The 24,253-nt window shown below is 43.1% G+C and overlaps 1 protein-coding gene and 1 long non-coding RNA gene across 9 annotated transcripts in view; one reads left to right on the forward strand and one right to left on the reverse strand.

Moving 5' to 3' along the window:
- LOC116653677 (uncharacterized) overlaps nucleotides 1–19,458 on the forward strand; it is a 40,646-nt gene extending 21,188 nt beyond the window's left edge. Inside the window, exons 6-7 of one of the 2 annotated variants that reach the window (XR_014948404.1) lie at nucleotides 15,537–15,637; nucleotides 17,526–19,458. This is a non-coding gene — a long non-coding RNA (uncharacterized LOC116653677). Of the gene's footprint in view, nucleotides 1–15,536 lie in introns of both variants that reach the window. The other variant, XR_014948403.1, reaches the window with a different exon arrangement.
- The window catches only part of LOC107316441 (uncharacterized), a 297,655-nt gene that overhangs the window by 18,391 nt on the left and 255,011 nt on the right, over nucleotides 1–24,253 (reverse strand). For all 7 annotated transcript variants that reach the window (XR_004307962.2, XR_014948400.1, XR_014948399.1 and 4 more), the window contains one exon: nucleotides 4,620–4,800. The gene's annotated coding sequence lies outside the window, so the exon portion shown is untranslated. The remainder of the gene's footprint in view (nucleotides 1–4,619; nucleotides 4,801–24,253) is intronic.

The following is a 24,253-nucleotide window of genomic DNA, read 5'->3' on the forward strand; positions in this document are numbered from 1 at the left end:
CACCCCCCCTACACACCCCCCTACACACCACACCCCCCCTACACACCACCCCCCCCCTACACACCCCCCCCCACACCCCCCCTACACACCACACCCCCCCTACACACCACACCCCCCCCACACCACACCCCCCCCACACACCACACCCCCCCCACACCACCCCCCCCCACACACACACCCCACCCTACACACCACACCCCCCCTACACACCACACACCCCACCCCACCCTACACATCCCCACCCCCCCCTACACACCCCACCCCCCTTACACACCACAACCCACCCTACACACCACACCCCCCCTACACACCACACCCCCCCTACACACCACACCCACCCTACACACCACACCCCCCCCACACACCCACCCCCCCCTACACACCACACCCCACCCTACACACCACACCCCCCCTACACACCACACCCCACCCCACCCTACACATCCCACCCCACCCTACACACCACACCCCACCCCACCCTACACACCCACCCCACCGTACACACCCCACCCCACACACCACACCCCCCCCTTACACACCACAACCCCCCACCAAACCCACCCCCCCTTACACACCACACCCCCCCTACACACCACACCCCACCCCACCCACCACACCACACCCCCCCTACACACCACACCCTACACACCACACCACACCGCACCCTACACACCACACCCCCTACACACCACACCCCACCCCACTCCACACCCCACCCCACCCTACACACCACACCCCCCCTACACACCACACCCCCTACACACCACACCCCACCCTACACACCACACCCCCTACACACCACACCCCACCCTACACACCACACCCCCCACACCACACCCCACCCCACTCTACACACCCCACCCCACCCTACACACCACACCCCCCCACACCACACCCCACCCTACCCATCCACCCCACCCTACACCCCCCACCCCCCCTACACACCACACCCAACCCCACCCTACACACCCCACCCCACCCTACAAAACACACCCCACCCTACACCCCACACCCCCCTACACACACACCCCACCCCACCCTACACCCCACACCCCCCCTACACACCACACCCCACCCCACCCTACACACCACATCCCCCCCTTACACACCACATCCCCCCCACACACCACGCCCCCCCCTACACATCACACCCCCCCTACACACCACACACCCCCCTACACACCCCCCCTGCACACCACACCCCACCCCACCCACACACCCCACCCACCCTACACACCCCCCCACACACCACACCCCCCCTACACACCACAACCCCCCCTACACACCACACCCCCCCTACACACCACACCCCTTTACACACCACACCCCCCCTACACACCACACCCCTCCTACACACCACACCCCCCCTACACACCACACCCCACCCTACACACCACACCCCACCCTACACATCCCACCCCCCCTACACACCACACCCCCCCCTACACACCACACCCCCTACACACATCACCCCCCCTACACACCACACCCCCCCTACACACCACACCCCACCCCACCCTACACACCCCACCCCACCCACCACAACCCCCTTACACACCACACCCCCCCTACACACCACACCACACCCCCCTACACACCACACCCCACCCTAGACATCCCACCCCACCCTACACACCACAGCCCCCCCTACACACCACACCCCTTACACACATCACCCCCCCTACACCCCACACCCCCGCTACACACCAAACCCCCCCTACACACCACACACCCCCTACACACCACACCCCCCCTACACACCCCACCCCTCCCTACACATCCCACCCCACCCTACACACCCCACCCCACACACCACCACCCCCCTACACACCACACCCCCCCCTACACACCACACCCCCCCTACACACCACACCCCACCCTACACTCCACACCCCCTACAAACCACACCACACCCCTCCCTACACCACATCGTACACCACACACCACACCCTTCACCACACCACACCCTACACCACACCCTACACCACACCACACCCTACAACACACCCTACAACACACCACACCCTACACCACACCCTACCACACTGTACACCATACCACACCCTTCACCACACCACACCCGACACCACACCCCTCACTCCACACCACACCCAACTCCACTCTACAGCCTACACCACACCCTACACCACACCACACCCTTCACCACACCCTACACCACACCACACCCTTCACCACACCCTACACCATACCACACCCTTCACCACACCCTACACCATACCCCACACCACACCCTTCACCACACCACACCCTCCACCACACCCTACAACACACCCTACACCACACCACACCCAACACCACACCAAACCCTACACCTCACCCTACACACCACAGTGTACACCACACCCTACACCACCACACCCTTCACCACACCACAGCCTTCACCACACCCTACACACCACACCCCACCCTACACCACACCCCACACCACACCCTTCAGCACACCACATTCTACACCACACACCACACTCCTCACTCCACCCTACACCACACCACACCCAACACCAACCTACACGACACCCAACACCACACTACACCCTACAGCACACCCTACACCACATCCTACACCACACTACACCCTACAGCACACCCTACACCACATCCTACACCACACCCCACATCACACCACTCCCCTCACCCCACCCCACACCCTACACCACACCCCACCCTACACCACAGCACACCCTACAACACACCCTACATATCGTACACCACACCCTACACCACATCCAACACCACACACCACACCCTACACCACACCCTTCACCATACCACACCTTTCACCACACCACACCCAACACCAGACCCCACACCACACCCTTCAGCACACCACACCCTTCAGCACACCACACCCTACACCACACCACAGCCTTCACCACACCCCACCCTACACTACACCACACCCCACACCACACCCTTCAGTGCACCACACCCTACACCACACCCCACACCACACCCCTCACCCCACCCTACACCACACCCTACCTTACACCACACCCCCCCCAACACCACCCTACACCACACCCAACACCACACTACACCCTACAGCACACACTACAGCACACCCTACACCACACTCTACACCCTACACCACACCCCACATCACACCACACCCCTCACCGCACCCTACACACCGCACCCTCCACCACACCATCCACCACACCACACCGCACCCTACAACACACCCTACACCACATCGTACACCACACCCTACACCATACCACACCCTTCACCACACCACACCCTACACCATACCACCCCCTTCACCACACCACAATCTACACCACACCACACCCAACACCACACTACACCCTACACCACACCCCTCACCACAACCTACACCACACCCTACAGCACACCCTACACCACACCACAGCCTTCACCACACCCTTCAGCACACCACACCCCACCCTACACCACACCCCACACCACACCCTTCAGCACACCACACCCTACACCACATCACACCCCTCACTCCACACCACACCCTACACCACACCCCACATCACACCACACCCCTCACCCCACACCACACCCTACAGCACACCACACTCTACACCACACCCTACACCATACCACACCCTTCACCACATCGTACACCACACCCTACACCACACCACACCGTCCACCTCACCCTCCACCTCACTCTACACACCACAGCGTACACCACACCCTACACCACACCCTGTACCACACCACACTCTTCACCACACCCTACACCACACCCTACAACACACCCTACACCACACCACACCCAACACCACACCCTACACCACATTGTACACCACACCCTACACCACACCACACCCTTCACCACACCCTACAGCACACCACTCCCTACACCACACCACACCCTTCACCACACCCTACACCATACCACACCCTTCACCACACCCTACACCATACCCCACACCACACCCTACACCACACCACACCCTCCACCACACCCTACAACACACCCTACACCACACCCAACACCACACCAAACCCTACACCTCACCCTACACACCACAGCGTACACCACACCCTACACCACCACACCCTTCACCACACCCTACAGCACACCACACCCTACACCACACCCTTCACCACACCCTACAGTACACCACACCCTACAGCATTCCACACCCTTCACCACACCCTACACCATACCCCACACCACACTCTTCACCACACCACACCCGACACCACACCCTACACCACATCGTACACCACACCCTACACCACAGCACACCCTACACATCACACCCAACACCACACCACACCCTACACCTCACCCTACACACCACAGCGTACACCACACCCTACACCACACCCTACAACACACCCTACACCACATCGTACACCACACCCTACACCACACCCAACACCACACCCTACACACCACAGCGTACACTACAGCCTACACCACACCCTACACAACAGCACACCCTACACCACACCATGCACCATACCATACCATACACCATACCTACACCATACTATACCATACACCATACCACCTCTCTACCCCAACTCTCTTCACCAACAACATTTAGTCTGTAACTAATTGGATTTCTTCACGTTAGTACTTCATTTACAGCATTGCTAGACACACTTACCTGTTCCTTCTAAGGAATCATATTTATGACGTACATGATATTTTTCTTTATTCACATCCTCTACCTTGGCACATTATCAGTATTACAGCTGTGGCACATATCACTCACTGATTCTACTGGCGCACAAAGATACACCAGCTTCCAGAGTCACATCCATCTTAACGTTTTTACACAATTCAACCTGGAACATCAACAAGACGATAATATAGACCATTAAAACAAACAAACAAAAACAACACAGATTTTGGAACTACATCTGTATTCCTACATTAACTATTTAGACACTCTCATAAGCTTTATTGATCTGGAAACAGTTATAAAATGGAGCAACATGATCTGTATAATCCAAAGGAATAGAATTATCATTATCAACAGCTCTGTGCTTTCAATAATGTCTAAAATTGAAATACAGCTTGTAATATTAAAATACCATTTCAAACTGCCCAGCTGCTACGTAAAATCCAGGTCAAGATTTCTCATACACTTCTTATACATACATCTTACTTTTGTTTGGGCTTTTTTCATAAGCTGAGTGACAGAACTTAGGTTGCAGTTACATTACAAAGTCACCTCCAAAGGTACAGATTTCTCAAAGCTAAAGTGAGTGAGCTTAAGTGTTTTTTCTAACACATTTTTACTAAAATAGTTATTCTAAAAGCTTGCAGTTTAAATCTAGCCTGTACAGGAGAAAAATAAATGGTTTCAGATAATATTAATGCCCACTTTAATGGTTTTATCATGCAGAAGTACTAACATAACTTCTATAGTAGCTCATACAGGCAGAAAAAAATAACATGCAAGAGACATCTGGTCTTTTTGTACTCTGTGCAGGATGGATCCTATTAAATTGCCACCATCTACTGCTGGAGCCAACTAAATCAATCCAAACCAGCCACATTAAAATGAACAGCAATTCCAATCAGGAACAGAGAACCAACAAAAAATCAGAACGTTTTGTCCGGCCATCCTGCAGACTATTTGAATTAGTCTGTTCCAAGCACAAAAACTTTAACAAGTTAATTTCTCAAATTTAAGATGGAAAAAATCCAGAAATAATGATTAAGTGGGCAGTAACTGTAGCTCCTTTCAGGCAGACTTTTAATCAGGTGTGGCTGTTTTGGTATGATTTGAAGTCACACACTGAGGAAAACAAAGAGTAAAAATCCTCTCACGCTGCACTGCTAACCCTTACCATCCGAGGGACAGCGGGCAAACTTAGACACTGTCAGTGTTATTTCTCACAGTACCTCTTGAAGAGATCTCCCTGGATACACTCAAAGTGTTTATATGCTGCTGAATACAAGATGGGCTTAACATTTATTGCAAGTAGGTGCTACCACATTTCAAGGATCGTCTCATAGACTCACTGTCACAAAGCCCATGGGCCAAACAACATGAGATGCTTGAGCTTCCCCGTGTGAACTTCTCCACACTTTCAGAATTGTTCCTGTCACTGTACTATAATCCCACACAGGTTATTTACAGTATTATATTGAGGTAACACTGTAACCAGTCCAGATAGAACATGAGTGAATCTAAGGCCAGTTTCCCATCTCTCAATCCCCAGAGCTTTCAGAACATCAGCTATCCAGAGCATAACAAACACTATAAAAACTCTGTTCAATGGGAAAATACAAGAACAAAAAGCTTAAGAGATCTAAAGGACATTCTGAGCTTTAGAATGCCAAGGACAGACGAGACAAATGTTTGCATGTACAATCCGTATGGCATAACATAATACTGGCTTTTATATCATATTAGAGACACTTATATTGCATTGGATTCTCACTTTGCAATGCACTTGACATTGTATCTCAAGTATCACTGTTTCCACAATCAGAAAGCATCAAAAAAATGGAAGGGGTGGGGGATAAGCAGGGAGTAACTCAAACACCAGATGCCCAAGAATTAGAGGGAGGAATGAAAGGTAGAAGGTGTTGAAGAACAGAAGTGTTTCTTGCCGTGCTGCTAAGATTTCTAACATCTCACAAATAAGAGCCACTCACCTAAGAAACTATTGCCAAGTGAGTTTTATTTCGCAGTGTCAATGCTAGAGTTATGTTACCTTCTCAGTTCCAATAGAGGGACACATACCTTACAAAGCATGCAGGAAGACTGCTCATCACTGGCTTGCTTTCTAGCACAGAGCATTTGCAGAGATGAACAGATAGTGTTTCCTATGGGGAAAACATGCTTGCTCCAACTTCTATTAGGAAAGGCTTAGGATGTAATTAAGAGCAGTCTAGAATGGCTTATAGTATCACTGTTAGTCTTACACAGAGACCTGTCTATCTCAGAGAGCCAGGTTCCTCATATCCCTGCACCCAGGAGAGCTGCTGCCAATTTAATTTACTGCAAAATTGAGTTAGAGAGGATATCTTGCTTTCCTATATATTTTACCCCTTAGTGCTTTCACTATCAACATCAGTATCAAAGAGCTCAAAACGCGGGTCTTTCTTTCAGATAAACACAATACAGTTTAAATATTGCAAACTTACTTAATTATTCATACATTTGCATATGAAAAAGGTGTTTTGAAGGTAGAACACAGGTAGGTTTAGGGGATAACCTGAGCCCAGTTCACTCGGGTCTTTTCCTCTGAGCATGCATTTGAGCTATGAAAATTGCACTTGAGTTCCAGGTGTGTTAAAAGTAAGTAAAAGTTGTTATCTGACTTGTGTGCATACAATTATTAGCACTGGAAAAAAAACTGAACTACAGAAATGACCTAAACAGCAGAAAATCAGAGCAACTTATACAGACCACAGCCAAGAAACTAACTGAGGGATGCACTGCACCAGATCCTTAATGAGAACCAACCTAATGCTCAGCATTGCTGTTAGCACTGAGTTTTAGATATGAGCTCCTCCACCTTTTTGGGATCAGCCTTCTCATTCTGGCACCCTGAACAGACAAGTAACCAAGTAATAGTTTGGATGGCTTTTACCTTGTAAAGCATGTGCTTTTTTTTCTGTATATTTAATCCTAATGAAAAAAAGGGTTTCTAATCCGTCCCTGCAATGTTAAATAAAAATAAGCACCCATTCCAAGAATTACAAAATAGAACATCTTTCTCTATTCAGTGTAATAGAACCAATTTGCTGCAATTGTGTCATTAAACACCAAATACAGCTAGTATGAAAAATTGGAGCAGCTTGGCCATTTTTCTCAGGTCCTGTGATCTGAACACAACTGCCTGCAAGAAGTACCATCATCCATATGCTTTCTGTCAGCCTGCATGACAAAATGCAACACAGTCTTTGTGCTTCCAGCAGATTATATAGAGAAAATGATATCCAAAGCCTCTCTTTGTTCTGATTTTTAGAGAGAAGGCATTACACAAAGAAAAACATGTATCATCTGTACATTGATCGGCATATTGAATCACTGCAGCAGGGAGCTGCATTCAGGAAAAGATACTGTTTCTCCCCTCCTTGCCACAGCTGGGTGAGCAACAAGAGACCAACCAAAGTGTTAAAGCTGCTTACTGTCCTAGGCCACAAACATTCCCTGCTGTTACAGAGGGGAACCTCCTCACACAGACTGCTGTTATTTCCATTATCTTTCAGTGACTTCCCTGTCACCATGACTATAAGGCAGAACTTACTTTCCAAGTGACTCTTTTATCCAAGTGCAGCTTAAAAAAACCCCAAACCAAACAAAAAACAACATGCTGACCATAGATTCACTTTCCCACATTGCAGTAACAATAAACCAAAGACCATATTCAATAAACTAAGATCTACACTCTTGATGATTTTTCCATTCCCATTTTACTTGCCTCATTCTGCAAGACAAGGCTTCTACAGAAATCTAAGCTGATTGATAGAACAATATCGTATAACAGTAAAAATATCAGATAAAATTAATAATGTTTTAATAATATTAGGCTCATCCTAAACAGAAGGGTAGAACTACTGATACCTCTATTTCTCTAGCTGTTTTCTACCTATATCATGTCAGGAAAAACTTCTTCACAGAAAGGGCTGTTAAGCACTGGAATAGGCTCCCCAGGGAGGTGGTTGAGTCACCGTCCCTGGATGTGTTTAAAAACCTTTTGGATGTGGTGCACAGGGACATGATTTAGTGGAGGGTTGTTAGCTAGGGTAGTACGGTTAGGTTGCGGTTGCACTCGATGATCTTTAAGGTCCTTTCCAACCTGAGTGATTCTGTGAGTCTACTTGGAGGGAAAAAACCACCTCCAAAAGGAAGCAATGTTCCACTAGGTGTCTTACTGGCTTGTCTTACGGCAGCTTCCCTAAAGCCCATGGCATGATGCATTAACATGTCTGGTTGTCCTTGAGAGACTAGGTGGCTAGCGGTTTATCTTCATGCTTTTAGGCAACTGAATCTAAAAGATTATATTAATGCTAATAAAATAACTGATGTTTTAACCGATACTTCATGTTCATCACTCAATCACTTTCTCTTCTATTTTCTTCCAAAAATTTCAAGTAATCTACTACTATTAATATTCAGCAATATTTCACAACTACTAGGTAACTCTGGCACCAAAGTATTCTTACAGAACAACAACAATAAGGTAGGAGGTGCTAGCGATTATCTAATTAAAGGGACTATTTCTGAAAAGCTCTTGTAAAATCCACATGCACGGTAACCACTATTTGAAAAAAAAATAGTTGCCCATGTGTGCAATTGTTTCTGATGAATACAGAACTAGACATCTGCACAGACACATGGACGCACATGCCAATTTCCTCCTAAGCTTTATAGACGGAGGATTGATCCAAAAAACCACAAGAGCTTTTTGGAAGCATTCCCATTCATTTCAGGGATTTTGCCCACAGATGTTATTTCCAATCTCACTCCATCGCTCCTATTTAGACTTATAGCATAGTAAACCTGGTATTAAATCAAATCAAGCTCAAATACTCTAAGTGGGGATAATCTCAAGAGGAAAGCTTGATAGTCGCTAAGTAAGCAAGCATGAATCATAAGGTATCTTCTCCTGCAGTGGGTATTTCCAAACAAAAGTCAGTCTCACACATACATGCAGGGTGCTGCAAACAGCCCACCTGCTTGTACCACATTCACGTCAGTGGTCAGGTCTTGAGCAGAACAAATTTGGCCAGCCAGGCAGCAGTAACATCTAGAACTGCTCTATTGGCACAGGAATGGATTTTCCTCTGGAAAACCTCAAGTTTCCATTTTTTTCTGGGCTTAATTCATCATAGCTTAGTAAGATGAGCTGTTCTTTCACGTTTGTTGATTAAGGTTCGAGCATGTTTAATTTGCATCTGATTACATGCAATATGAAAGAATCCGAAAGAGAAGAGAGGAGAGGAGAGGAGAGGAGAGGAGAGGAGAGGAGAGGAGAGGAGAGGAGAGGAGAGGAGAGGAGAGGAGAGGAGAGGAGAGGAGAGGAGAGGAGAGGAGAGGAGAGGAGAGGAGAGGAGAGGAGGAAAAGCAGTTATTTTACTGATGTGATGTTTTGTCTTAATTAAGTAGGGCCGGGTGTGAAAATTTATTTGTATTAAAATATCTCTGTGTTTTTATTACACAGTCTTAAAGTATCAAATCTATAATCTCTAGAGTGCAGAGAAATAATTCTGAATAATCCCAAATACCAGTTGGCTTCATCTAGGTTGAACTGCTAAATTCTGAATCAGTTATTGCCTGTATAGGTTCAAAAATAAATAATGAGATCTTACGCGCTTCTTGACCTCTTCATGGGCAGCAAATACCATAACCTGCAACACTACATTATTTATGCTTTATCTCCCACTCAGAGTTGTTAGATTTTCTCTCAGAGAACAGTGATTTGTTTTCTTTCTAAGTATGCATAAAAATAAAGTGCAATATCACAAAGAATTTAGAGTTTTGTGTAATGCTTTTGGACAAATTGTGATTACTTTAAATAGTTCCTTTATTCTCATAAAATCATAATCATTCCCATTATCAGTTCAAATTACGTGGAAAGTGTCAAGTCTCATTTTCATTGAAGTTTCCTACTTTAATGTCAATGTGACCAAAACAGGCTTTGAGTGTAGATAACTGCTTAAACTACAAAACCTTTCAAGTACAATAGTTAAGTCTTTACTGTAGGCAGAGCCTACAGCATTGCTGTTATTCACTTATCAGCATGTGTAAAAGTAATGAATATGTAGGAGAAAAGTTCCTGGCTCGAAATGAGTGTTCACTGTGGTGAACAACAGAGGATTCCATAGATTAGAGACAATGCCCAAAAGGATTATCTGCCCATCAGCTAATGCATTTTCAGTTTCTGCATAACATTAGGACTTCTCAGCAGATTAAGGAAGTAAGAAGTGATGCAATATATAGACTTATTGATGAAGTAAGAAGCTATGCAATGTATATGACACAACTGCATATTCTGAGTTGTAAAGGAAACCTTGCATTCTACATCTCTAATCGCACTGCAGGGTACCAGCACACCTCCTCTCTGGTATGGGGGTCATTTGGTTAAAACAACCAACAAACAGTGCGTTCTGAACAAAGTTATGGAATTTCATGTTAGTAACTCATGGAGGAGTCCTATATTCCGCTTTTCATCATGTTAGACTATGATTTACACCCTTAGACAACAGAGTCTTTTCTCAAGATGATGACAAACCTGCCAAGAATGCTAAGATGTTCTTTGGAAGTTGACAGTGCCCAAAAAAGCCACAGAGATGGGCACCTACAGCCACTACATTGCAAACAACTCTCAAAGTCTCATTTATCCGTGTTATCAGCCAAACGGAGAAGATGACCACCTTTGTCCCATTAAATCACATCCTCACATAGCCACATAGCTCTTTAAAGTCAAAGACAGTGTTGCTACCATCAGTAATAAAAACAGCAACCCTTTTAAAGTTTTCAACATCTAAAACTGTATGTAGTCCTCCGCTACCTCTTTATGAAAAGAACATGAAAAAACAGGTTGAAAACCTTAAACAATAGCAGTTTACTATCAAAATTGAAGTGATTTTTTTTCTGACAGGCTTATTCTCATTCCTTGAAACTTTTAACATTAAAAAAAAAACAACAAAACTATATGTTTCTTTTTACTGGATTATTGTGGTCAGTTAATGCTTTTGTAAAACTGAAAGGTAATGACAAAACATCTACTTTGGACCTAGCAATTATTTAAACCAGTAATTTACGCTGATCTATGCAATCAGCTATTAAAGTATTACTTACTGAAATAGCATATAGCTAGGCATTTCTGGGAAAATAAAGTATTATTTTCAGTGTTTTTTCAATATTTATCCTTTATTAAAGCATATGATTTCCCTTCTACAAGAGCTATAGTCCTACTCTGTCAAATCTTATAGCTCAGAAAAATGTTTATATTGTGCTAAAACTCCATTGTACTGGAACTAGGAATGAGCATCTAATGCTCCATAAATAATGCCTCCTATTTATTTCCAATGAAACTACAACAGACACAAAGAGAACAATCACGCTATTTGTTACAGCTACAAATTCTCAGCTACAAAGCACTCTCTTTCAATACGGCCACCACCATTAGCTATTTTCACCAACAATAAACTACGAACATACTGGCTTAGAAATATTTGCATGGTTGTCTGAAGTACAGTATGCCTTCCATGTTGCTGTCACCATTGCTGAAATACAACACCCACCACCTCCCTGTGCTCACACCCACTCTTTGGTCGCCATAATTATCCAGCAAACGTCAGTGAATGTCAGTGGATATCATTTTATGTGCGTAGAGGAATTCTGTGACACACCTTTGCTTCATCTGCACTTCCATGTCAGATGCCATTCTGCCAGCCTGCCCCTCTGCTGCCACAGTGTGCAGCAGAATATTTGCAGAAGGCTGAACCTCTACTGGTATGCCCTCAACATCTGCTTCTGAAGTCATGGGCCAACAAAAGAAAATAGGAGGCATTTTCTTTGGAGCAGCCCCCATGCAGTGCAGAAAGTCACAATTATACCTAAGGAATTACTGGACTAACAGATATATATATATATATATATATTATTTTTTTTTTAAATTTTATTTTTTTTTCCAGTGCAGCTAAACTCAGCAATTAACAGGATACGCAAAGACATGCTACCTATGGCAGCATTCATCCCCTGTGACACACGGGACAACATAGTGAAATACAAGCACACTTCACTGAACTGCTATACGTTGGACTTCAACGCAGAATAAGGAGAATTCAGTTTTATATTTTCTAAAAGCAAGGTTAAATTCTAGAAGACTAATCTAACTGAATTTTTGGTCCACATACTTGAAAAGTGATGGATATTTCTCATGTTTTCATGATCTGTGGTACTTACTTGCAGTAACAAATACCTCTCTATACTTTACATATTCACATGGTCCAGACCCTTTATCTATGCAGTAACTGGACAAGGAAAGTCCTGCTTTAGCTTTGGACAGAAAGTTCGGTGAGGCATCTCAGTCCCATTTAAGACTCCTTGCAATATTCTTTTTTTGGTGCACATGTCTAAAATTTTAGATCTTTTCACTACAATTGACTGTGAAAAACATTTTGATAAATGTCCTTATGAAGATACGTCCTTTACGACCAGAAATCCCTCGTGCTGCTGGGAGATGCTACATGATTATCATAAATGATTTTTTTATTTACCCCATGTTTTACTATCAGAGTGCTATGAGATTTTTGCATCTTGAAATCTACTTGTCTTCAAAAGATTCTGTGTAATTGCTTATATTTATCAATAAATTCTTAGAGTCTTTTAAGTCAGCTAATAGCAAACTGTTGGGAAAGCAGCAAGGTATAATAGAAGCTATGCTTCTTAAGTGAAAATAAAAGCATGCTAGTTTATTAAAACCATAGCAGGTTAACATTAAACACACCACACACGATGCTGAAATACTGGTCTGTGCTGAGTACGAGGCTTTTTTCTTTCCAAGTATTCAGAGTTAGTTTCTGTCCAGTCATGTATAAAGTGCCACTTCATATGAAGCACTTATGTAGTATGCCAATAAATAAATAACAAATCCCCCTTGGCAATATACATTACCTCGCTCTGAACTGCTATAAATTTTTCATGTAATTCAGTTGCTCTCATGTTCTGGGAACGTACAGCAAACTGTTCACTGTATGGTCACTTGCACTACAAGTCATTTGTTACACACATTCTACTGAGAACTCTTAACACTCCCCCTCCCCCCCCCCCCCCCACACACACACTTGTGACAAAATGTCTAGAATAATTTTTCCTGTACACCAGTACATCTGTACATCTGAGAAGTGGGTGCAAGCAGGTCTCACCAGGTAGCCTATGTTTACTTATTTCTTCCTTAGTATTTTTGGCTTCTGACACAGCTTATGTCCATCTAACCATGCAGAACAATTCAGATACTCCCTAACTCAACAATGCAAGTTCAGACTATTTACTGTAAGCTTCCTGGCTTTCCAAATCCATTAAATGCCACATAAATTACTGCGCAAGGGTGCTGCGAGGGTAATTACAAACAGAAAAGATTTGCAGAACATCTGTAAAAAAGCCAGTTCTCATTTGGAGTAACTCTTTTCTTGCCTATTGATTTGTAACCACGACATAAAAACCAGACACTTAACTAAGCATTTGCTTTCCAAGAGGGGAGGATACCAACTCTGGAAGCAGCGTTGTTCACTACACGATTTCTTGCATTCCAAAATCACAGATACAAAGCCAACAGTGTAGGATGCGTCCTCCAACACACTCACAAATCCTTAATATGAGTTAAATCTGATACAGAAAACAGTCCCGTGTTGGAACCACGCCGCTTGGGCAAGTGATGTTAATGAGTCTGGGATCAGTGCCCAGGTCAGAAAACACCAGAAACCAACGTGGGGAGTCTTAAGACTAAGACACTCACGAGCACAAAGTTAATACAGCCTTATTTCTGCCCTGCAATTCGGCACTGGCCTTCAGAAAAGTCCTGGGGAGGTTTACTGCTGGCAGCCTTTTGACAGAACAACAAAGTAACACCTGTAAGATCTGCTGCTTAAAGATAGATTCACTAGATAAAAGTAGCATTAAGTATGTGTTTTATCCAGATATATCTACATTCTATACATATTTATAAATTAAATTAAATATAGGTATAGAACCTAGAGAAGACAAGCAATAATCCTCAACTTAAGTTCCACTTTACACCTGATTTTAGAGAGTAAGAAGACAAAATAGCAAGCCCTTTCTCCTCATCAGATATAACCCTAAGCATTTTTTTCGATGGCCAGCTCTGTTATTTCACACCCAGACGCTTGCTCTAACTGGGGGCAGGAATCAAGTACAGAGCTGTCAAGCGTAGATGTATTCAGGAATCTTAGTTTTTCTAAAAGTCATACAGGGAAATGCAACCTGCCCTTTAGCTTCCACTTCTGTAAAATTGCTGTCATAACGCTGAATAATAGTATTAGTAGCCTGTGTGAGACAGTGGAATGCTGATCTTAGGCAATGGGAATGTTAGGGCTGTGGTTGACTTTCACACCCACGCTGCCAGACTTCCACAACAAGCACTGTGCCCGAGAATTAGCATGAAATTCAGAGTGGCTCTCACCCCTACGGCGTGAATGAATAATTCACAGCTCTGAGCCTCTCCAGACCCTGAGAGCATCAGGCGGGAGCCCCAGCAGAACCAGCCTGGCAGACGGACGGCTGCGTGCACAGCTTGGGCTCAGCAGACGGATGCAAGCAATGTGAGAATTCAGCCCCAGTGCTAAGTGTCACTACTACACTGGTATCAAGAGCAACATTATTTTCTCTTGAGTCTTGAGGGAACAGCAGCTCCCAAATACGTGTGCTTTCACCTGTAATCAGTGCCTGTTATGCTGATGACAGACTAGTTCTGCTCATCAGTGAAGCTAAAGATATTCCTCTGGTGAAACAAAACCACATATGGCAGCGTGCATTTGTGTTTGGCCTTGCCTCAGTGTCACCATTTTAAGAGATAGCACTATCTTGCAGGGTAATTCAGAGAATCATTTAGATTGGAAAAGACCTCCAAGATGAACAACGTCAGCCATCAACTTGACCTACCATGAGGATATGGCATTAAGGGACATATGGTGAGTACTTGCACATTCCACATTCTTACACACGGTATGGAGCAGAAACTTCCAGAAAGTACTGTATGCACTAGTTACAACAATAAATCCTTAGTTCAAGTCTCCAGAGTATATTTCACTGACATGGGAATAGAAGTACGCGACTGTGAATTATTTTGCAAGTGAAAGAGACATTCTGTCCTCCCACACTCCAAGATGCAGTCATTTTCATGGAAAAAGTTTCCAAAGTATTAGAGTAGGGAGCCTAATCTTTGTAGTCCTGCAGTTTTGATTTTCACCTTAGTAGCCATTGGAGTCTGTTCCTCTAAATTGTGTAAGTTCTAATAGAGACGTACCAAATTTCTGGTGTTCCCTGTTAGTAAGGTGAATATCACTACCTGTGTATAAAAAACAATAGTTCTGCTGTGAGAAAGCTTTTGTTGAAAGGTTCTGGGAATGCTGTAAGAACTTCCTTTTGTTCCCCCAAGCCGCTTACATTTGCCAAAGAAGTCAAGGCTATGACACGATCTCTAGAAATATTAGCTGAAGTTCACAGTTGACTTTCAGCGAGTCCATTTTGCAAACAGACTCAGTAGAGGTCAGTTTCTGATGAAACAATAGAAGACACACTTCAGGTCTAGCATCTGCAACTTTGAATTATTCAGCTAACGCTGGAGTATGAACCACAGGCGCAATAAACAGTGGCTAATATAAGTCATGCATGTTTTATAAGGGAAAACTACCTTCTAGAGCATATTGTGCTAATTTCTGAAAAGAGCAGCACTACTTTCACAAGCATTTAAGACCACACTTAAACTTTCTGCAGTATAACTTCCCACTGCATTAAACAGGAGTTTCATCCAGTTAAAGTGGACAAATTCTAATCTATCAAGCATACATATTTAATTCTAAGTCTTAAAAACAGTCGAAAATTTCACCATCAGTCTCACAGTCTCACGATTCACTTCTGACTATTTTCCCTGAAACTTACACAACTCTCCTTTGCACAAGACATATTCACAATGAGTAACATGTGGGGCACAGCAATAGTCACAGCTTGGCATGCTGCAGTGAAAGCCAGGCTCTCCTCAAGTATTTACAGATTTCAATAGGAAGATTATGGGGTTGACAGCAGGGGTTAAATGTGACCTAAGTATCTTTGCCTGCTGTTGGGAAGACAGTCTAGCATGGAAATGCCAGAGGAGCTAAGAAAATAGAAAATAGCAATTACTGGATTGTGCATAATTGAATGCCATTTCAGGCAACCCACAGGCAGACTGCAAGCTTAGGAAACCTGGGCCCTTCCAATGCTCCAGTCAGCCATTCCCTTCTTCCAATCAGTTATAGCAGGAGAAACAAACCTTGCACAGATTTCACTAACTTTGTTCCTTAGTTATCCAGGAGAACTTTCCAGTGAACTTTTGAGGGTGATATCTCCACTGTTATTGGTCTTCGTGTTATTAATATCAAGCTGGTGAGACGGAGAATGGTAAAGCAAACAAAGTAGGATTAACAGCTAAGCTCCAAACATTCACAGAAGTGCTTGGCATGAAATTACACTTTGCAAAGGCATAATCTAAGGTGAAAAGAAAATTTCACTTCAAGTAAGTGACTCGTGAACACCTCGGTTGATGGGGAGAGGCACCAGAGAGCACAGCCATGGCCTGTTAGCTCCAGGCCCGTCTTTATCTGAAACTGGCAAAGTCAGTATTTTTGACTGTGCTACATTGAGCTGCTAGCCATTTCCACTTCTCATCTTTTTCTTCTGTTACTGTTTCCCTATCCTCAGCTTACATGGAAGATAGGACACTGTCCTGACAGCAGAATATTTGTTCCTCTTAGTAGCACTACTTCTAAACAAGAAGGTCTCTACTGAACCCTTACTGCTGCTCTTTTAACTCCATTACAGAGCAGACAGCCAGGAACAGAAGATGACTTAAGGCAGGAGAACTCCTGACCCACCAGGAATGCTGCCTTATTTCCAGCTGTGGAGCTGTGACCCCTCAGGAGCTGAACCATTTAAGAAGTGCCCAGCTATCACAGGATCTGTCATCCGAATGCTGCACTCTGTCTTCAGAAGTGCTCTTCCACTCACAAAGATACTAGCGGGGAGTTCAAGTGCCATCTATTTCTGTTATCTCTTGCATGGCAGTTCCATCTCTTCCAGTTAATAAGGTTAAAACAGAGGCTGACAGTAAAGTAACACTGAATTAAAAGTGAAACTTCAGTTACTGCTATTCCAGAGTTTCTGCTAGATGGTCCATCATCTCCTCTAGATTTCACTTCAAGGGAAAGACTCAAAATGTTTGGAGAAACAGCATCACTGTACTCATACTGCACATCCCCGTCCAAACCTTTGCATCCAACAAATGAGTACAAATACCCATAAAGGAGGCCATAACAATTATGATAAAGAAATAGAAAATTGGCAGCAAATGACAGTCAGTAATGCACAGTACAGTAAGTGCTAATACATCATATTAAAAATATAATTAGCATCCTACCTTAGGGCTAAATGGTGTCTCTTAGTGGATTTCAAATGCTCCGGATTCTCCTGAGCTCAAAACTTTCCATATCTCACTCATTTCCCCTTTCACTAGTTTTCCTGCCTCTTCATTCTTCCTGCAGGAAGATCCTCAAGGCTCTCCGTTCAACACGGCCAGTTCTGTCACTAGCAGGTTCTTAGAGAAACAGTATTTGTGGCCTGTTCTTGTGACAATCCATGCCTCTATGAAAAAATGAATCTCCCCTAACAGCAACGCCACATGCCTGGGAGATGTAGAACACCTATCTGTCTGTACATCCCATCCCCTCACTTCCCTTGAGGGTCTTAACCCTGCCCTCTTTAGCAGGGTTACTTGCAGGGATAATGCTACAGAAGCAGTAAATTAAGTTATCCATTACTCCAACCATAAAAGTGGATGAAACTCTTGCAAATCAACCCATGGATTTGGAATTAATAACTAAGTATATGACCAACTCTGCTCCAGCTCTCTTCTAAGCTTCAATAAACTCCTGCCAGTTTCAAATTCTGTACACGTAAATAAAACATACACTTTTCCCATAGGTTTCAGCTGGGAGTAGGGAGTCCACACTATAAAGCTGCATTTGAACTGATTTTGCTCATTCGGGGCTTGTTTGCTCTTCTGAAGAGCCAAAAAACTGGTTTGCTAGTTTTAAAACAACCTGGCGTTTCCTATCCAAATACATAGAACAGAACTTTCTGCAGGATGCCTTTGCCCAATCCCACAGAGCAACAAGAATTAAAATGTATGAAGTTAAAGAGGAGAATAAAAATAATCTAAACAGAGCTCAAATTAATTGAGTCTCTTTTTTGTTTTTAATAAAGGCAAGGTGAAATAGCAGAGCCATGTGTGCCATGAAGTGTGCCTTCATCAAAAAACAAATGCATTGCTGAGGCCGATATAATAATTCCTACCATCCATTTAGTATTCACATAGAAACAAACAAAAATCATACACCAAATCTATCGCTGTGACTCTTCTGTCCAACACAAATCATGTAATACTCATCCCCATTGTAGCCTATTATGGCAGATCTGCTAAATGCTAAAGTAAGGCTGACTGGAAATTCTACTGGTACACAAAATACTTTCACAATATATTACACCTTCCTATTTCAATTAAACTCATTACTTCATATTTCAAGCAGAGGTAAATATTCCCCTAGTGGGAAAATATTGTCTATTTGTATAAGACTTAATGACATAAAGTAAATTGCGCCGTTGGTTTGAGTTAGACATGCAATACACTACAGTAATGTGCTGTTTCCTTCTGTATATGATGCAATTCTAAGGAAAACAGGATTAAAAAAGAATTGCTTGAGATTTCCGTTTATTGCTTTAAAGGTTATTACTCACATCGGTTTTGTACTGTTTTTCCCCTCATCAATTTCCATTATCATTTTGATTCAGAGTAATTCTTTCCTGGTAGGTTTGCCCAACAGATTTTAAGTGAATATAATAGTTTGATTAAAAAGAAAGCAAAGTAAAACAGAGGCCTCCTGATGGAAAACATTTTGAAAGATAGTTCAGTTAACCAGGTCCTTGTTTTGCATGTTCATCGAAAGACATTTTCCTCTGAAATCTCTAAATGCAGTGTTCTCCAATCATTACCATAAATTAACTTCTCCAGGAATTTTTTACTGTTTATTAGAAATTATACAGCGAGATGCAACCAATGCTTGCCAGAGTGGCTGTTCCACGTGTGTCATACCACTTGGTCACCTAAAACTGGTTCCTATGCAGTCAAGAAACTGAATGAACTGAGGGTCCTCTGACGAGAAACCATTTCTACATAGACATAAAGTAGTCTATGATGCTTTTAAAACAAGTCTGTTAAGAACAGCTCTTTACACTTGCTTCCATTTTTGCTTCCATTTTTCCTTGCATACTAATTACTATTCAAGACAAGATTTTAACAATACGTTAAACAGGTGTCTCATTTTTCACTTGCTGTGTCTTGCCTAGCAGATTTTCACTGAGTTCAGTCTGACTAGAATTAATTTCTTATTCTAGCTGCTTATTCATGCAGTTTTTACTCCTTTCTGCTCGGAATTCCAACAGTACTGAATGTACAGAAAAAATAAAGGTGTACTGTCGTCAAATCGCTGTATATTGCTCATTGCTTGATGGACACAAAGTCACGTATATAATGCAGATACTCTAAGCATATCCAGGCAGAGTTCATTACTGAATGCATAATAAAAGATAATAAAATAGTTCTGACAGAAAGTTGCCAGGAGGACTGTAGATGGGACTGATCCATGTTCAGGCGAGGTTTACAGTCTCCTACCAACATGAGAAGAAGCATCTATCCTGCAGCAGAACAATGGACCATCTCAACCTGTATCCTCTCCCTGCTATTAGCCAGAAAATGATGCATAGAAAAGATGCAGAAATAAGACTAAAAGTTACAGTGGCTTCCCCAGTTACATACTAAGTATGAATCATTCTCAGGTAAGGCAACTGGTAAAGCTATCATTCACTTATCCGCTACAAGAAGAAAAACTTGGCACAACTGAGAACAAAAGTTCCAAAATAAATGAGTAAATAAATAAGAACTGAGTCCCCACCCTGGGAAATGTAATCAGTTCATGAAGCCTGTATCTTCAAGTTCTATGTGCCTGTGTGTGTGTAATTACAATTAACTCAGAGTCTAGAAAATAAGCCTACAACTACTACCACGCTGACCATTTTGGGGCAGAGAGAGGCCATTTTGCAATTCCTAACAGCTGTAGTTCTCCACAACACAGCTGTTCTCTGTCTTGTGCAGTAAAATTTGAGCCAACTCACTAGCACTCACCACATACATCACAGGAGGACTTCCTTTGGAGCCTTCCGAACACCTGTCCTGGGCTGCTTTCTACCCTTCTGATTTGCAAATCATATCATTCTCATACAAGTTCTACCTTGATAAACAGCATTTTGTAGACTGCATTAAAGCAGTTGCGCTGCACAGTGCAGCAGAAGTTTGCAGTGTCAAGAGAGTTAGAAAGCTCTGTTATCGGTGAGCATCTTTGAAACCTCCTAAACTTACAACAGGGCTGGGGATTTCTTGTTGTCTGTCTGTTCCCAGTCAGTTTTCCATACCTGGCCGCTCTAGGGTGAGTACCGCAAAAGCACTTAATCAGTTCACAGGTACAACTGGAAGGACTAATGCTTCTCCATAGGGGGCAGTTACACGTGGAGGTGGAAAACAAACTGATTCACTGAAGGCAGCACGTCCCTAATTCCACCTGCAAAAATTCAGTCAGCTCTAGGCGATGCATTCCTTTACTACATTACTAAATTACTCAGACCCGCTTCTGAGTTTCAGTAGAATTGGTTTAACCTGAATTCTTTCTTTCCAGCTTTGTGCTCTGCCTATTGGAAACACACAAGAGTAAATACAGCCCCCTGGTCTAATGCAAAATTCTGAAAGGATTAAAGAAAAATCTGAGCAAACGTTACACATTTTCTCAGGAAGGCTGATGGGTTATTAAGTGCTCTGTGGTTTTCCTACTAGGGAAGCAAGCTCATTTGGGACACGGCTCAGCTTACATTAGCAGGATTTTAATACATTTGCCTCGTCAACTGGATTATAAAAAAGAGCACAGTCTTCTAGAGAGAGTTTTTTAGGTACCGCAACAGCAAAACTAACAAAGTCTAAAAATCATTTCTAAAAGCTTAACAGATTATTTAATATATTAACCCCCATGGCAAAATGCAGTTGTATTTATAACTACTAGGTGAAGTTTCTGTTACCCATCTGAACTCTCCTCAGACCAAATGAAAAAAACCAGCAACCCTATGTTTATTTTAAGACAGAAGTTAAAATGCCTGCCTCAGAAATAAATGAATGTGAGACATCAAAGCCACATAAAATGTGAGTGTAGCACAAACATACCCACTGATTCATAACATACTAACTAGTAAAAATGCCAAACTCTGAAGCTTTCTGTATTCAGTTACCTTTCACGCTTGGTACAGTTTGAGATGTAACCCAAAAAGTGAGCTTTGGCCACCAACAGATAAATTATTCAGTGGGATGAAAGGGAACTAATGACTACAGACACTTCCACACTGGAGCAGTTTTGGGGCTCTGGGCCTGACCTCCCATAGCACAGGTGCTGTGTAGCTGGGATTCCCCTGCTCGGTGATCACTAAGTGTCACACAACCCTACAATTTTTACCACAAGCAACATTTTTGCAGACTTCCATGCAGTTTGCACACTAGTTGCATTAGATCAGACCTCAGTGCTCCCGCACAGCACGTATTCTTTAGGTCTTCAAACAATCTGTTTGCTAAGAAGTTCTTCAGCTTAGCTCTCCTGCAAGTTTGTTTAGGATTATCATCTTTCCCTTCTTTTAGCAGATGCCAAGAAAAAAGAAAGAAAAAAATAAAAAGAAGGCAGGCAACTACTCATTTCTTTCTGGTGCTTTGCTATATCGTTGTTCTCTTTTTAGTCTACCTACAATTGGTGGCTTCTAGGTAACACTCCCTAGATGTGAAGGAAAACGTTGGTGATGCATAAAGTCTGGAATTTAAATGTGTTTATTTAGATTACCATTAATTTCTAGTGTGACCATCGCTGCTCACTGCAATTTAACACATACTGCACACTTCAATACAGCTTAGGCAGCAGGCTCCTGCTCCAGTGAACAAATGACCATACTGAACAGTTCGTTCAAGTCACTGACTTTTCCTATTTTTTCTTGGTCACACAGAGTACCTTTGTAAAGGACTGAAGCATTAAATTAGGTGATGCTCAGAACTTGTAAGTTTGTTTTCACACTGCCAAGCTACAGAAGCTGAAGTGTAAACCTTTGTTGGGTTAAGAATTGTATTTGTTTTTTCAAAGCAGAACCATTATGATGCGCACATCTGCTCAACTGAATGGAAGATTTCTTAAGACCAACAGGGAAAAACTGCTCTGATCTTGGAGTTCCAAGGTGAATTGGAATTGGAGCAGTATGGTGATTCATTAATGATGCAATTAATTAGAATTAGTGAGCTCTAACAGCAGGGTCCAATTCAACAATAAAACACTTAAACCAAGCTATTCGACACTTACAAAAAGGCAATACCCGTAACTGTCTAAGGCTCGTCTGTAAGTAAGACCAAGAACTCCAAAACACACAGAGCTACATGCACACACTCAACTGACATGAGGTGATTTCAGGCAGAATGCTTCCTACGCCCGATGCATTCATCCCTAAGCAAAATATACCATTAAATTAACCATTATTTTCCATAGTTTCATTTGAAATGCAGCTGTTTCTTTTGCACTTGATATTTTTTACTCACGTTTATATTATATATATGATTTGATAATGAAAAATTCCAATGTCTATCCAGGAAAATAATGCAAGTGAATTAATCTTCAAATTAAATACAATACTTTTGAAGAAAAAGCATAAATGCATACACCAAAAAAAAATAACAGTCAGTCTCAGCCAACTATTTTTTCTTCCTTTCTAAGCTTTGGCAAGCAATCTGCATTAAAAGGGACTGAATGTTAAGTTGTTTGCCCTAAGTACAAACAGCATTTCTTATCATGTGATATCACTGTGGGGAAGACACGTTCAACCTATATATAAAGTTCCAGCACTGCCCGGGTTGAGTGAAAATCAAGTATTTGTCTGACTTGCTGTAATGGACTGCACTTGCTGCCAGCATCCTTGAGTACAAGGCCAGCATCACTCACTTTGCCTCGTACAATTCTTCAGTTCTTAGGAAAGTGCTGCTTTGTTTTTAGTACATTAAACATCTTCCTTGCAGCATTTCTTAAACTTCTATCCTCCAGCAACCACAGACCCCAACATGATATCGTTTATCTGTATTACACCTTTTCAGGGTCCAAAGAGAATCTATCTTTTATTTCTGTATTAAAAAAAAAAAAAAAAAAAAGACTAATCATGTAAAGCATCAGCAGGAAGCTATTAAAGAAACAGCAAAGCATTATTGATCTTACAGTCTGGGAATCCATCATACTTGCAAATCCTGTTAGAAGCCAGCTTAGAAAACAAGATCTCAAACGACTGCTGCTGGAAGTACCTCACATATATACAGACACAGACCTACATTTGAGGACCACCGTGGATTACACACTGTGTAGTACTGTGCTGTTGATGCT

Source organism: Coturnix japonica, chromosome 7 (assembly GCF_054131305.1).
Source record: "Coturnix japonica strain WE chromosome 7, WE-NBRP24, whole genome shotgun sequence".
NCBI lineage: Eukaryota > Metazoa > Chordata > Aves > Galliformes > Phasianidae > Coturnix > Coturnix japonica.